At 46.7% G+C, this 11,677-nt stretch overlaps 1 protein-coding gene across 2 annotated transcripts in view; it reads right to left on the reverse strand.

Annotated features, from left to right (window-relative positions):
* Ccdc92 (coiled-coil domain containing 92) overlaps positions 1-11,608 on the reverse strand; it is a 28,068-nt gene extending 16,460 nt beyond the window's left edge. Inside the window, exon 1 of one of the 2 annotated variants that reach the window (NM_144819.2) lies at positions 11,124-11,330. The gene's annotated coding sequence lies outside the window, so the exon portion shown is untranslated. Of the gene's footprint in view, positions 1-10,857 lie in introns of both variants that reach the window. The other variant, XM_006504287.4, reaches the window with a different exon arrangement.
* Between the last annotated feature and the right edge of the window lie 69 nt (positions 11,609-11,677).

Below are 11,677 nucleotides of genomic sequence, written 5' to 3' on the forward strand. Positions count from 1 at the left end.
TTCCTAGATACAAGTGGCTGCTGGGACAGCAGTGGCCAATGCATGTAGACAGTGGACCTGCCTAGGCCCTTCTGCTACTTCTGCATCCTCCTTTTCCCTCTCGAGCAGCCTCAGGGTAACTACTATCTGGGGTCACCCATCAGAGTGACCACTACTGGCAGTACTCACTCATGGCTTTGCAGCAATACTACCTGTGAGCTTCTCAAGCTGGCCTCATCAGGATCACCCTCAGACAAGGTAAGAATTTCTGTAGACACACTACAGACAGTTCCGCCAATGAACTTCTAATGAACAAGGTTCTGTGAATACCAGTCCAGGGATCCCTTGAGCCTCAGAAGTTACCTTAATGGCTAGAAGCTTACTATCATCATTGAATTTATTTAAAACTTATTCTGGCAGTGTTCCATTCTGCAGCCTAGACTAACCTTGAACTTGCCACATAGCCGAGGCTGACCTCAAGCCTACCACCTTCCCACCACAGCTCTCTGAGTGCTGAAGCTGAGATCACAAGTGTGCGCCACCACACTCCACTTAAATATATCTCGACATTTACAAAGCTTATTATACTAGCTGGCTGAAGAGTCCTTTTGATTATCTACTTGCAATCACGCCAGTATACTTCTGAAGCACCCAATGTATAGCTTCATTCTATGCTTACCATCACTTGGTGAGGGAAGATCAGAAAACAATCAGTAATTATAGCCTCCTGAGATGGAAGTACTAAACACAAGAGCCAGGGGGAAGGGAGCCCAGGGAGACACCTGTCTCTCCTCCAGGCAGAGAAGATCCCTGGAGGGTAGGGGTGGGGCCTCAATTATCACAGCATTCCTGGCACTTTGGATAATACCAGGTGGTACCAGGCCCTGACTGGCTGCTGAGTGCATACAGCCTGGAGGATAATGCTTCCCTTCTGGAAGGCTGGGGCTGAGTTGAGCCCTATTGGCTGGGCAGGCCTGGGAGGAGGAAACAATTCTGGAATGGAAAAAACGTGAATAGCGCTTTACAGCAGTGTGACCCACACTACTTGACTTTGGAGAGGCGTGGAAACAAGATGGGAGAGACTACACATCAAGAACCGCTCACAAAGGCTGGAGAGGCAGCAGGTTCGAGCACTGGCTGCTCTTGCAGAGGACCTAGGGTTCAATTCCCTTCATTCGCATGGCAGCTAACACTATCTATAACCCCACTCCTAGGAGATCTGACACCCTTGTCTGGCTTCTGTGGGCATCAGGCACACACGATTCACAGATTCACAGATATGTAGGCAAAACACTCATCCACAAAGCATAATTTTTAAAAATGTACACATAAGTTGAGGTGCCATGGTAAGAACCAAGGAGGAAAGCTACACGATAGAGGTGCAGTTCCCAGTTCAGAATTTAGATTGGCCAGAATAAAGCAGAACATAGGAAAGGAGAGGTGCAGTGGCCCCTGGTCCTTAGCTCTGGGGGAAAGCAGTCATGAGGTCTTTACAGGTCAGGTGCTATGCTCCATGCTAGATGAAACATCTGACCTGATCTCACCTCAGCAAGCAAAAAGCTGTAGTTAGCAGGTGGCAGGGGTGGGATTCATTCTGCACCACTCTGACTCTGAAGTTCACATTCCTGACATACTATACTGTAGTACTCCCACGAAGGAAATGCCACCAGCACAAACACAGCCAGCACTCACTGCTGTGACAAAACACCACTAGTCAGTCTTCCTTCTTTCAAAGTTCCCTTGCCCCTTTTCCTACTGCATAGCTGAAGTTGTGAGAGGCTTATGTAGAGACGGACTTTTTGCTTGGTGTTAGCAGTCCCACAGCTGGGATTTGGGGGACACAGCTACTCACATGAAAAAAAAAAAACCCTCAGAACAAGAGGTCTCTGTCCTCTCGATGCAGCCCTGTAGTGGGTTAGGATGTGAGCTGGTGCAGGCCGCTGTGCTGCTCTGTTACTTTCTACTGACTGAGTGTTTTAAACAGAAATCCTAAACATTCAACAGGAATCCTAAACATTTCTGGGGTTTTTAGGATTTCTAAAATCATTTTTTTTTTCTGACTGTCTTACATGACAATGTAAGTGCAAGGTGACAGTGCAAAGTGACCTCTCTGACACAGGCTGTGGCTTGCTGGCTAGCTGGAGGAGGGGCTCTGGCCTCTCCCTATAAATATCAGGCCATGGTGGTAACTCTTTCATCATTTAGAGTCTTTGCCTGTTGAAATGCACAACTGGTGCTATGCCTGGGATGGCGCTTTAGAACTAGGGCAGTGGGGAAGAGGAAAGGACAGCCATGTGAGACACAGTGGGGAAGCAGAGGACTCTGCACATGATCCTTGCCAAGGGCTGGGCTGCTTATGTAAGCTCATGCCTGCTCAGAGTCTCCACTGGCATGAGCACAGACATGACAGTCTGCACAGCCATTGTTTCTTTGTGGATGAACAGCAGCTGGAAGTACTCAGAATTAAAGAACACGCAGAATGTGTACTCAATGGTTTGACCAGGAGCTGCAGAGGAGCTGTGGCTCTTAGTTAACACATCTGGAACCATGTGGGTCACTATATCTGGTGAGGGGGTGCTCCCTACAGTTAGCAAAGAACTACCCAGCCCCCAATATGAACTGCAGGAGCCTTGGTGGAGCAGCTCTGCCCTAAGACAAGATGATTTGAGGCTTATGCTGTTCTCCTTGGGGTTTACCAGCAAGTGAGGGTATATAGCGCTCACAGGAGGGACAACCCCTACCCAGAAATGGCCTTTTTTCCATTGTAGAGAGCTATTGAACTTGGAGAAAAAGGGCAGCCATCTTGTAACAAGTCCTCAGAATGATCCTGTATAAACTTGTCTTGAATCTTCCACCCCTGGTAAGAAGTCACAGAGGGCTCCATTCTGCCTTCTCCATGCTGGGCCAACTCAGACACCTCCTTGCTCTCCTGGGCTCACTGATAACTTCACATTTATATGTGAGTGCTTGTGATTTTGAGTGTTCCTTCTTAGTTCTTGGCAAACGGATTTTGGTTTTCTTGTCTAAGCACTAAGAGAATTTGCTCTGCAAACAAGGCATCTCCAGTATCATGGTTATAAAAGAAACACGTCTAAAGAAATTCTGTGGACACTCTCAAAGTCTATACAGAACTGACCAGGTCAACTCCAAGGGATAAAGACTTTAACATTAATCAATTTAGGAAATTTCATGTTCAAGGAGACTGCTACCTTAAAAAGACTGTGTGGCAGGAGAACCAGAAGTTGGAGGCTTTCCTGGGCTATCAAATGTTCAGGGCTGGTCTGGACAACTTAAGACTAACTCCAAAAATAATAAATAATAACAGAGCTGAGGATGTAGCTCAGTGGTAGAGCACTTGCCCAACAGACCTGAGACCCAGCACAGTAAAATAAACCCAAACAACAGCCACCCCCTCTCCCCGAACTCTTTGTATGAAGCAGAAGAATGAAGACATTTCAATGTCACATAGAAGATGATATGAAAGACGCTACATTTCTTGAGGCTCTTAATTCTTCCATGCGTTATCTTGAGAGTTCAGCATTTCCTTTGTGGGTGGCAATATAAAGTTTTGCAGTTTACTCTTTCTATAAAGCAACTTTTCTTGTAACTTTTTAACATTTACTCATTGTCATGAGCACTTGAATACTCATTGTCATGAGCACTTGAATGCCACAGTATAGTAAGGTAGTCGGTAGTTGGAGGACATCAGTGGAAGTTGGTTCTCTCCTTCCACCATTTAGGTTTTGGGGATGGAACTCAGGTTGCCAGGCTTGGCAGCAGGCACCGTCACCAACTCAGCCATCTTGCTAGCCCAATAAATCCTCTTTCTTTAATCTTAATGCCAGGAGCTAGGGTTACCATTTAGAATATGCAAAGGGCCAAACATGACCCTTGTACAACAGATCTGTAGATGTAGAGGAAGCTGAACCTCTCAGCACATACTAATTCACATGAAAGTTTTCTCACAAAGGCTAATAGATGATGCATAGCCTATCCTTTCCGAGTAAAGACATAGCTTCTTCATAAGCCTTTAAAAATTAGACATCATATCATATAGCGACCATAAGGTTATTCTATTGGCTGAGGAATATATTCAGGTGTCATGTTTCTCTGCCAATGTTAAAATACCAATAATTACATGAATTTTTTGTACTTTGCTTTCTAAAATTCTTAATTCCTTATGGACTAGTGCTATACTGGAATGATTAGGAAGCAATATGTATTTACCTAAAGACTTACAAAAAAATTAAAATCCAAAAAGGAAAACCCGTCACCTACCTGTCTTTGTGGGTAACAGCTGAGCAGTTCTGAACACTTGCTTTTAAGTCCATTGAGGATGGCTAAATTGAGATATTTATAGGATCCAGATATGCTCACTATACTTAAAAACTATAAATCAAACCCTGTATAATACATTGCTACTTTTAAGCAGACAACTTAATACAGAGTGACTATATGTAAGGATTACAACACAGAAAAACAAAACAAAACCTGTATAATGGAGGGAAAAAAGGCTAGATATCTCCCAGCAAAGTAAGGTGGATGCTTCCATCCTCAACCCAGAAGGGTCTCCACCCTTCATGGTAGCTACTCACTGTTCAGAAGACCACACACTCTCACTGTCAGAGCATTGGGATGATGCTGGGGCCTCCTTGATGGTGGGCCCTTAGTCCACTAATGGGTCTCACACTACCTTGCATCCCGCCTGTTTTATGAGCCTTTTTGCTTGGCAAGAAAAGTCAAGGTATTCTTAAGCTGCCCAGCTCTCTCAGTGTTGAACCTGTCCCTGGCCAGGCCTCATGTAGGAACATTTGGAGCCAGGTAACCTCTGGTATTCCCAAAAGGCCCTTGGAAGTGACAAAAGAATGTTTCTCTGTATCCACTGTCTGGATGCAAACAAGGAGGGATGCAGAGTGAGTTGGATAGAGGCGGGCACTCCAAGCCTCCCAGGTTACCAACAGTGTTGTATGAGTCACTCTGTTCATATGGCTTGTGCTGTGGGAAGCCATTAGGAAAGGACAGTAGCTTATGGGGTGGGGATGGGGGGTGGTTATAAACATATTCAGATCAGGTCTCTCAAACAGGAGTGGTTGTCACATGGATACTCTAGTCATTCCACTCATCAGATAACAGCTACCTGCAAAGGCTGGCATGACTGCCAAAACCTGTAAAGTGTTTTATTCCTAGACCTAGCACATGGTGTGCTGCTTCAGAAGCACACATATGACAGGAGTACAACTCTGTGTTTCTACATGCCTTCACTGTCTCCCCAAACTCGACTGGCTGATAATAGTTTAAAGTGGAACCGTGTGCAGCACCTTGACAGTATTTTGCAGAGACAGGACTCAGGTTTCTGGATGTCCCATTTTTTAGACTGCACACAGAACTTCAACAATTAAAAATCTAGAACTTTCACCTAAACAGCTGGGCAGCTGTGAGACCTCCAGCCACTTCTTCAGTTACAGAGCATTATGTGTGCGATAAACTTGTGTTCTGTCACCAGAAGCCATGCTGAAGGCATCAGTGAACTTTACATCGTCTGAGAAGCCCATGTGACTAGGGACAGTCTGACAATACCAAGTCCTCAGTTCACAGCTCTGCAGGTGTAATATGTGGAGCCTCAAAAGCTGTTGGGCAGAGTTCACCATGATGTTCCAGAGCCAGTGGCATGCAGAGCTGCTCTGAGTCTCAACCATGGCTGAAACACAAAAGCACCCAAAAAGACCATTCCTAAAAAGGTCTTGCTCTGGCTCTCTATTTCTGGCTTATTGTCCCACTTCTTAAAAACAAAACAAAACAAAACAAAACACCCAAAAAACAAAAACAACCTCTTTGCTCCCATCAGTGAGGTCTAGCCTTGTTGTTCTCTTTGCTGTACTCCAATATCATAGCCTTTATACCAAGATTAACTATAAAAAAACCGGCCTCAACCACTTGAAATTTTGTTTTACTTTTATGTATTGGTGGGGGTAAGGGGGTGTGGGGTGGGGTGAGGTGTGCATACAGTATGGTGGTGTGTAGAGGTCAGAGGGCAATTTGGGGGAGCTGGTTCTATTGTCTAGGATTTAGGAATCAAAATCAGAGCATCAGGTTTGGCAGCAAGTACCTGGACTCAGTTTCTGCAAAGAACTGCCCAGGTACTGTTAAGCTATCTAGCCAGTCCTTGACCACATTATTCATGGGAAGAATGCTTACTGAAGACTGTTGCCAAGGGGCCAACAGGATCTACTCCCTAGCCATAGGATCATCTCTTCTTGCCCAGGGCAACAGGCAGGCCCACAAGCTGAAAGATGCTGCTCTCAGCTTCTGGGGGTTTCTGAGCTGGTCACAGACTTCCAATCAAAAAGTAAAGATGACATACTACATACGACAGACCAAAACACCTTGGAAAGGTCAGGCAATATTGGTGAACTTGGCTACAGTCTTGTCTAGAAGGACATAAAATTAACAGCAGCTTTCTTTATCCTCCCTATCAAAGTAAAAGGCCTTTTTTTTTTTTAAAGTACCTCTCAATGTGGATCTGTTATCACGTCACTAGTCAGAGAGGAGAAATAACTCCTGTGCCTTCTGCTTGGGGTTATGTATGTTGATGGCTGGAGAGAGCTCAAAAAAAGCTTCCTTGATCTCAGAGTGCAGCATGGGTTTAGCTTCCTACTTCATCGCTAGAAAAATTAGGTTAGAACTCATTAGCACTCCCAGAATAATTATGCACAACAGAGTCAAAACTTTCTCTTGTGAAGCCAGTGTCTTATGCATCCCCCACATGATATCAAAGATGGGTGGCACTTATCTGTGTAATTCTTCACGTCTATTGTAACCTTCGGATGACCAGGCCCACAGTAATCCTGGGAACCGCAATGTGTAGTAGCAGATGTACAATATCAATATGAAAATGGACTTCCAGGCTCACAAATTCTAACAATTCAGCAAATGAGAAGGCAACAGCCCACTACAATGGCCTAAGAAAGAATACCAACATGCAAAGCTAAACTTACTCGCCTCTAGGGCCACCCAACAGGGGACAGATACAATCAATCCACAGAAACTGGGTCCCTCCTAAGCACCAAGCCTCTTGGGTTTGCTCTCTGGTTTGGTGCTACCCCAAGGATTTCACTGCTCAGTTTTGAGAATTTAGCTAGAATAAAGTGCTCAGCATCAAGGAGAAAGTATACTCCCCTCTTCCTTTCCAGCCACAGCACAGCACGCACTTTTCATCCTGGGAAGTGGTGAGTGGGAAATACTCATGCAATGCTGCTCTTCACTCTCACTTTCATCTTTATCATTAACAAAGAAGTCTTTTTTCTGGTTCTAAAGAGAGGTCTTGGATTGTAGTACCAGGTGACTTTGAACTCAGGACTCTTCTGCTGCAGCCTGCTGAATACTAGGACTGCAGGTATATACCATCATGCCTGCTTAACAAAGACATCTTTTAAGATAACTGAGTGATGAACTTGGGTGATACTTAACTGTCTGCCTTACTTGATCATTTGTTGTTTCAGAAATAATACTTAAAATTATTTGTGGATTTTTTTTTAGTAATAAATTCTTTCTTTCCTTCCTCCTCTTTTCTTCCTTCCTTCTTTTCCTTTCTTTTCTTTTTCTCTTCTCCTCCTTCTCCTCCTCCTCCTCCTTCTTCTTCCTCCTCTTCCTCCTCCTCCCTCCTCCTTCTTCCTCCTCCTCTTCCTCCTCCTTCTCCTTCTTTCTCTCCCTCTCCCTCCCCCCCCCTCTCTCACACACCTCTCTAAAGAGCCCTAGCTGCCCTGAACTCACTATATACAGCAGTCTGGCCTCAAACTCAGAGATCTACCCTCCCAAGTGTCAGGATTAAAGGTCTATGCTACCATGCTCTGCTAACATTTGCTGCTCCTGCAGAGCATGGTGGCTTACAACCATCCAGAACTCCAGTTCCAGAGGATCCAAAGTTTAATTCCATTGTCCTTATGACCACTCTGCTATACTTCCGTCCTTTGGGCTCTCAAGAACCTGCTCTGTTCATTGGCCATAGCCAGAGCGTTAACCCCAATTATTGTGCATACTAGGGAGTCTGGTCACTATTCTAATAGTGACAGTTATTCCCACTGTTAATCATTTCATCAAGATTGGCACAGCACAAACATGTACTTCAAATCACAAAGTCCCTATGCTGTCTAGGTTTATGTCAACCTAACACAAGCTAGAGTCATCAGAGAGAAGAGAGCCTCAACTGACAAACTGCCTCCATAAAATCTAGGCTTTTAGCAGGCCTGTAGGGCATTTTCTTAATTAGTGATTGATGTGGGAGGGCCCAGTAGGTGGGGCAACCCCTGGGCTGGTGGTCCTGGGTTCTATAAGTAAGCAGACTGAGCAAGCCTGGGAAAGCAAGCCAGAGCCTAGCATTCTTCCATGGCTTCTGCATGGCTGAGGTGCCAGCCTCCAGGTTCCTGTCCTGCTTGAATTCCTGCCCTCACTGGTTTTGATGAGAACTGTTCTATGGAACTGTGAGTGAAATAAACCCTTTCCTCCCCACATTGCTCTTAGTTATGGTGTTTCATCACAGCAATGGAAACCCTAAGACAGTCCTTTTCGTCCTCTCTTCATTTCACCGTGACCCTACTTTATAGTTTTGTTTTACTTCCTGGATATATATTTAGAAACCATCCAGAAAACACTGAATACAACTACTTTAGGTAGGTATGACTTGACTGTTTTGCTGTGAAACTTGAGTCATATTTGAGTAATGAAATAAATAGAAAGTAGGATGCTGAGCCAGCACAAAAGTCATGTCTTTACCATCTGTAATGTCCTTAGCTCAGGAAAGCACACTTTTACAACCTGCTGACTCCCAGAAAACGGGTACTACCTCATTTTTAGCAAGAATGATTTCCTACTTCCTTCCTAGAAAAGGCAATTATCTTGACTAGATGGTCATTCCAGAAAAGCCAGAGGAAAAAGTATCTAATACATTTCAAACATCACACTGACAGTGGGAGTGATTTATTATCTCGAAGCTCCCCCAAACCAGGCAAAATGGGGTTCAAGTTAGCTCTGACACCAAGCAAATAAGCCAGTTCCTATCTTCCCAGGATTCAAGTAGGTGTCTGGGGATGTCAACATGCCCACAGCTGTAGAAGCTGGCAGCTGCAACACATAACAACAAACTCCCACAGAGCTAGAAGGGAAACTAAGTCCTGGAATCCAGTGGCCACCAGAACCCCAGGAGACCCTCAATCAGACCTGTGCCCTTCCAGCCCTTCTAGTCTTCACTCAAGCTGCCCTGGGAGGGAGCCCGAGGGAAGAGCTGCCCCTTCTTCTCGCTGCTCAAGTTCTGATCGTAATTCTGCTTTACATCACCACCAGGGACGCTGTCTTCCCCTAAGTACTCAGTGTCCTCTTCCTTGCTGGGAATTACTCTAAGGCAATAAAATCCCTCCTGCATGGCAGACCTTCAAATGTCTGAAGACCATTAGGACACAGGTCTTTCTGTCCCTGCCAAATGCGTCTACAGGATGAACCATCAGAGCCTTCCTAGCTGGTCTGGAACTTGCCTCTGTATGTTCAGTACTGCAGGGTGCCTTACCACTGCCCTCAGTGGTATATGAAGTTCAGGAGCTAGTTAATCTTAGTTAATAAATGTGTCACCCAGTATGCATTAGAATCTATTTATGGCTGACCTTGTTTTAGATAAGGAAAAAAGAAAAAAAGCTCTGCATGTCTTCTTGCCAGAAATACGAGAGAATGCTTTATAAGTATTTCTTAAAAGCATCGACATCATAATTAACGTCAGTCCTGCTGCAAACACATCCTGACAATTAGATAACGAGGTTAAAATCGATTTTCCAACATAGGACAGATGAGAGTTAAGAACCCAGAATGAGTGAGCTGCTCTAAACAAAGGATTCATGTGTTTCTTTGAAAAGATTCAACGTTTAAAAAAATGTCTAATTTTCAAAACACCAATTTGAGATGTTTAAGTGTGTTAACAGAAAAATTCTGGCCCATTCAGGTCATTGTTCTATACTTTAAAATATAGCTAAACCAGGGCTGGGGCTAGAGCTCAGTAGAGCCCTACATCCCACATCCTTCCACACTTCAGATCCAAACAGAAAAATCTAACAAAACTGGGTCATTATGCTACAGAGGAGTAATCCAAACTGTTTTAAGGCTTTTCAGTAGTGGTACACATATATACACATACAAAATAAAGAAGCACAAGTCTTAAAGCTTTTCTTCAAAACGGATTAGAATATTCAGCCATTTTGGTGAACAGTTAGCCAAAGGGAAAACATGAAAAACTGGAGGTGAAAGTCACTTGGAACTCTAGCATCTGAAAAGCCTTACAATTCAATGGCGATAGAATGCCAGGGAATTCTTGGCTGTGCAAATAAAATAATACCAATGCTATTTAAATTAATTTCAAACTTAGTCTGTCTGCGATCCTGATTTTAACTAACTTTCTTTCTTCCCTTCCTTCCTTTGACACAGGATCTCACCATGTAGCCTTGGGCTTGTCTGGAATTCTCTATCCTCCAACTCGGAGATCCACCTGCTTCTGTCTCTGGAGAGCTGAAATTTTAAGGCGTGCGCCATCACGCCCGGCTGCTTTTAACACTCCTAAAAGGTGTCTGCAAGCCTGTACTTTGTTATGAAACCGACCGGTGCCACCTGTCACAGAGCACGGTCACATTTTCCTCTCCCGGCTCCCCTCTGTCATCAGTGGCACCTCTCTGTCATCAGTGAACTAGACCGTGCAGCTAAAGATACTTGAGGTTTTGACACTCTTAGCCCGCAGGGCCGGATCCAGCCCGAGGGAACCGCAACCAGGGGTGCTGCCCGCTACCTGCGAGCGTGGCCAGCGTGCGCGTCCGCGGGTCCCGGGAGCTCAGGGCAAAGAGTACTTACGCGGAGCCACCCGGTCGCCAGAGCTGCAGGTCCGGGAGGCGGCAGGTGTGACGCGGGCAGGCGGCTGAGGCCCGCAGCATCCCGCCGGCTTGGGGCCGGACCCCGGGGCGCTGCCCCGCACCCGCAATGCGGCTCGTACCCGGCCCGGGCCGGCGGTTGCAGCCGTTGCGCCGCGCCTCCCCCGCCGCGCCGGTGCGCAGCCTGGCTCCGAGCCCCCCGCGAGCGAAGCTCAAGGATTCTGGACGTGCGCAGGCTGCGCGCCTCACCTGCCAGGGTCCCTCAGGCGGCTGCGGCGCTCGGCCTGCTTCTCGCGGTGGCCCGCGGCCCATGGGCAGGGACGGTGGGAGCCGGGTGCGCGGCGGCCCTGCCGCGGGGGGCACGGAGACTCAAGAGACGCCGCCCGGTCGTCGCATCCCGTCCGCTCCCTCCGAGCGCTCGCCGCGGTGCACGCCGGGAGCCGTTGGCTACCCGACTAGTCCTCGCACAGGAGGATGTCTGAGGAGACGGTGCGGCGCCGACACGGCGGCGGTCTGCTAGTGATGGGAGGGGAGGACCCGGGCGGATCGATGCTCTTTCTGCGGAGGGGAAAGGGGACGACGCGCCACTCCCTGCGGCTGCGGCAGGGCAAAGGCAAAGGCAAGGATGAAGGGAAAGGGAAAAAAAAAAAAAAAAAAGGGATGTTAGTTAGCAACACGCAAGCGCACTGCTCAGGTGCGGCCGCACTGCGGTTGCCCGGGGTAACCAGGGCGGGGTGGGGCGGGGACAAGGAGGAGGGGTGGAGGACCCGGAGCGGGAACGCGCGTGCGTGCGTGTGTGGGCG

This window comes from Mus musculus, chromosome 5 (assembly GCF_000001635.26).
Source record: "Mus musculus strain C57BL/6J chromosome 5, GRCm38.p6 C57BL/6J".
In the NCBI taxonomy this organism is placed as follows: Eukaryota; Metazoa; Chordata; class Mammalia; order Rodentia; family Muridae; genus Mus; species Mus musculus.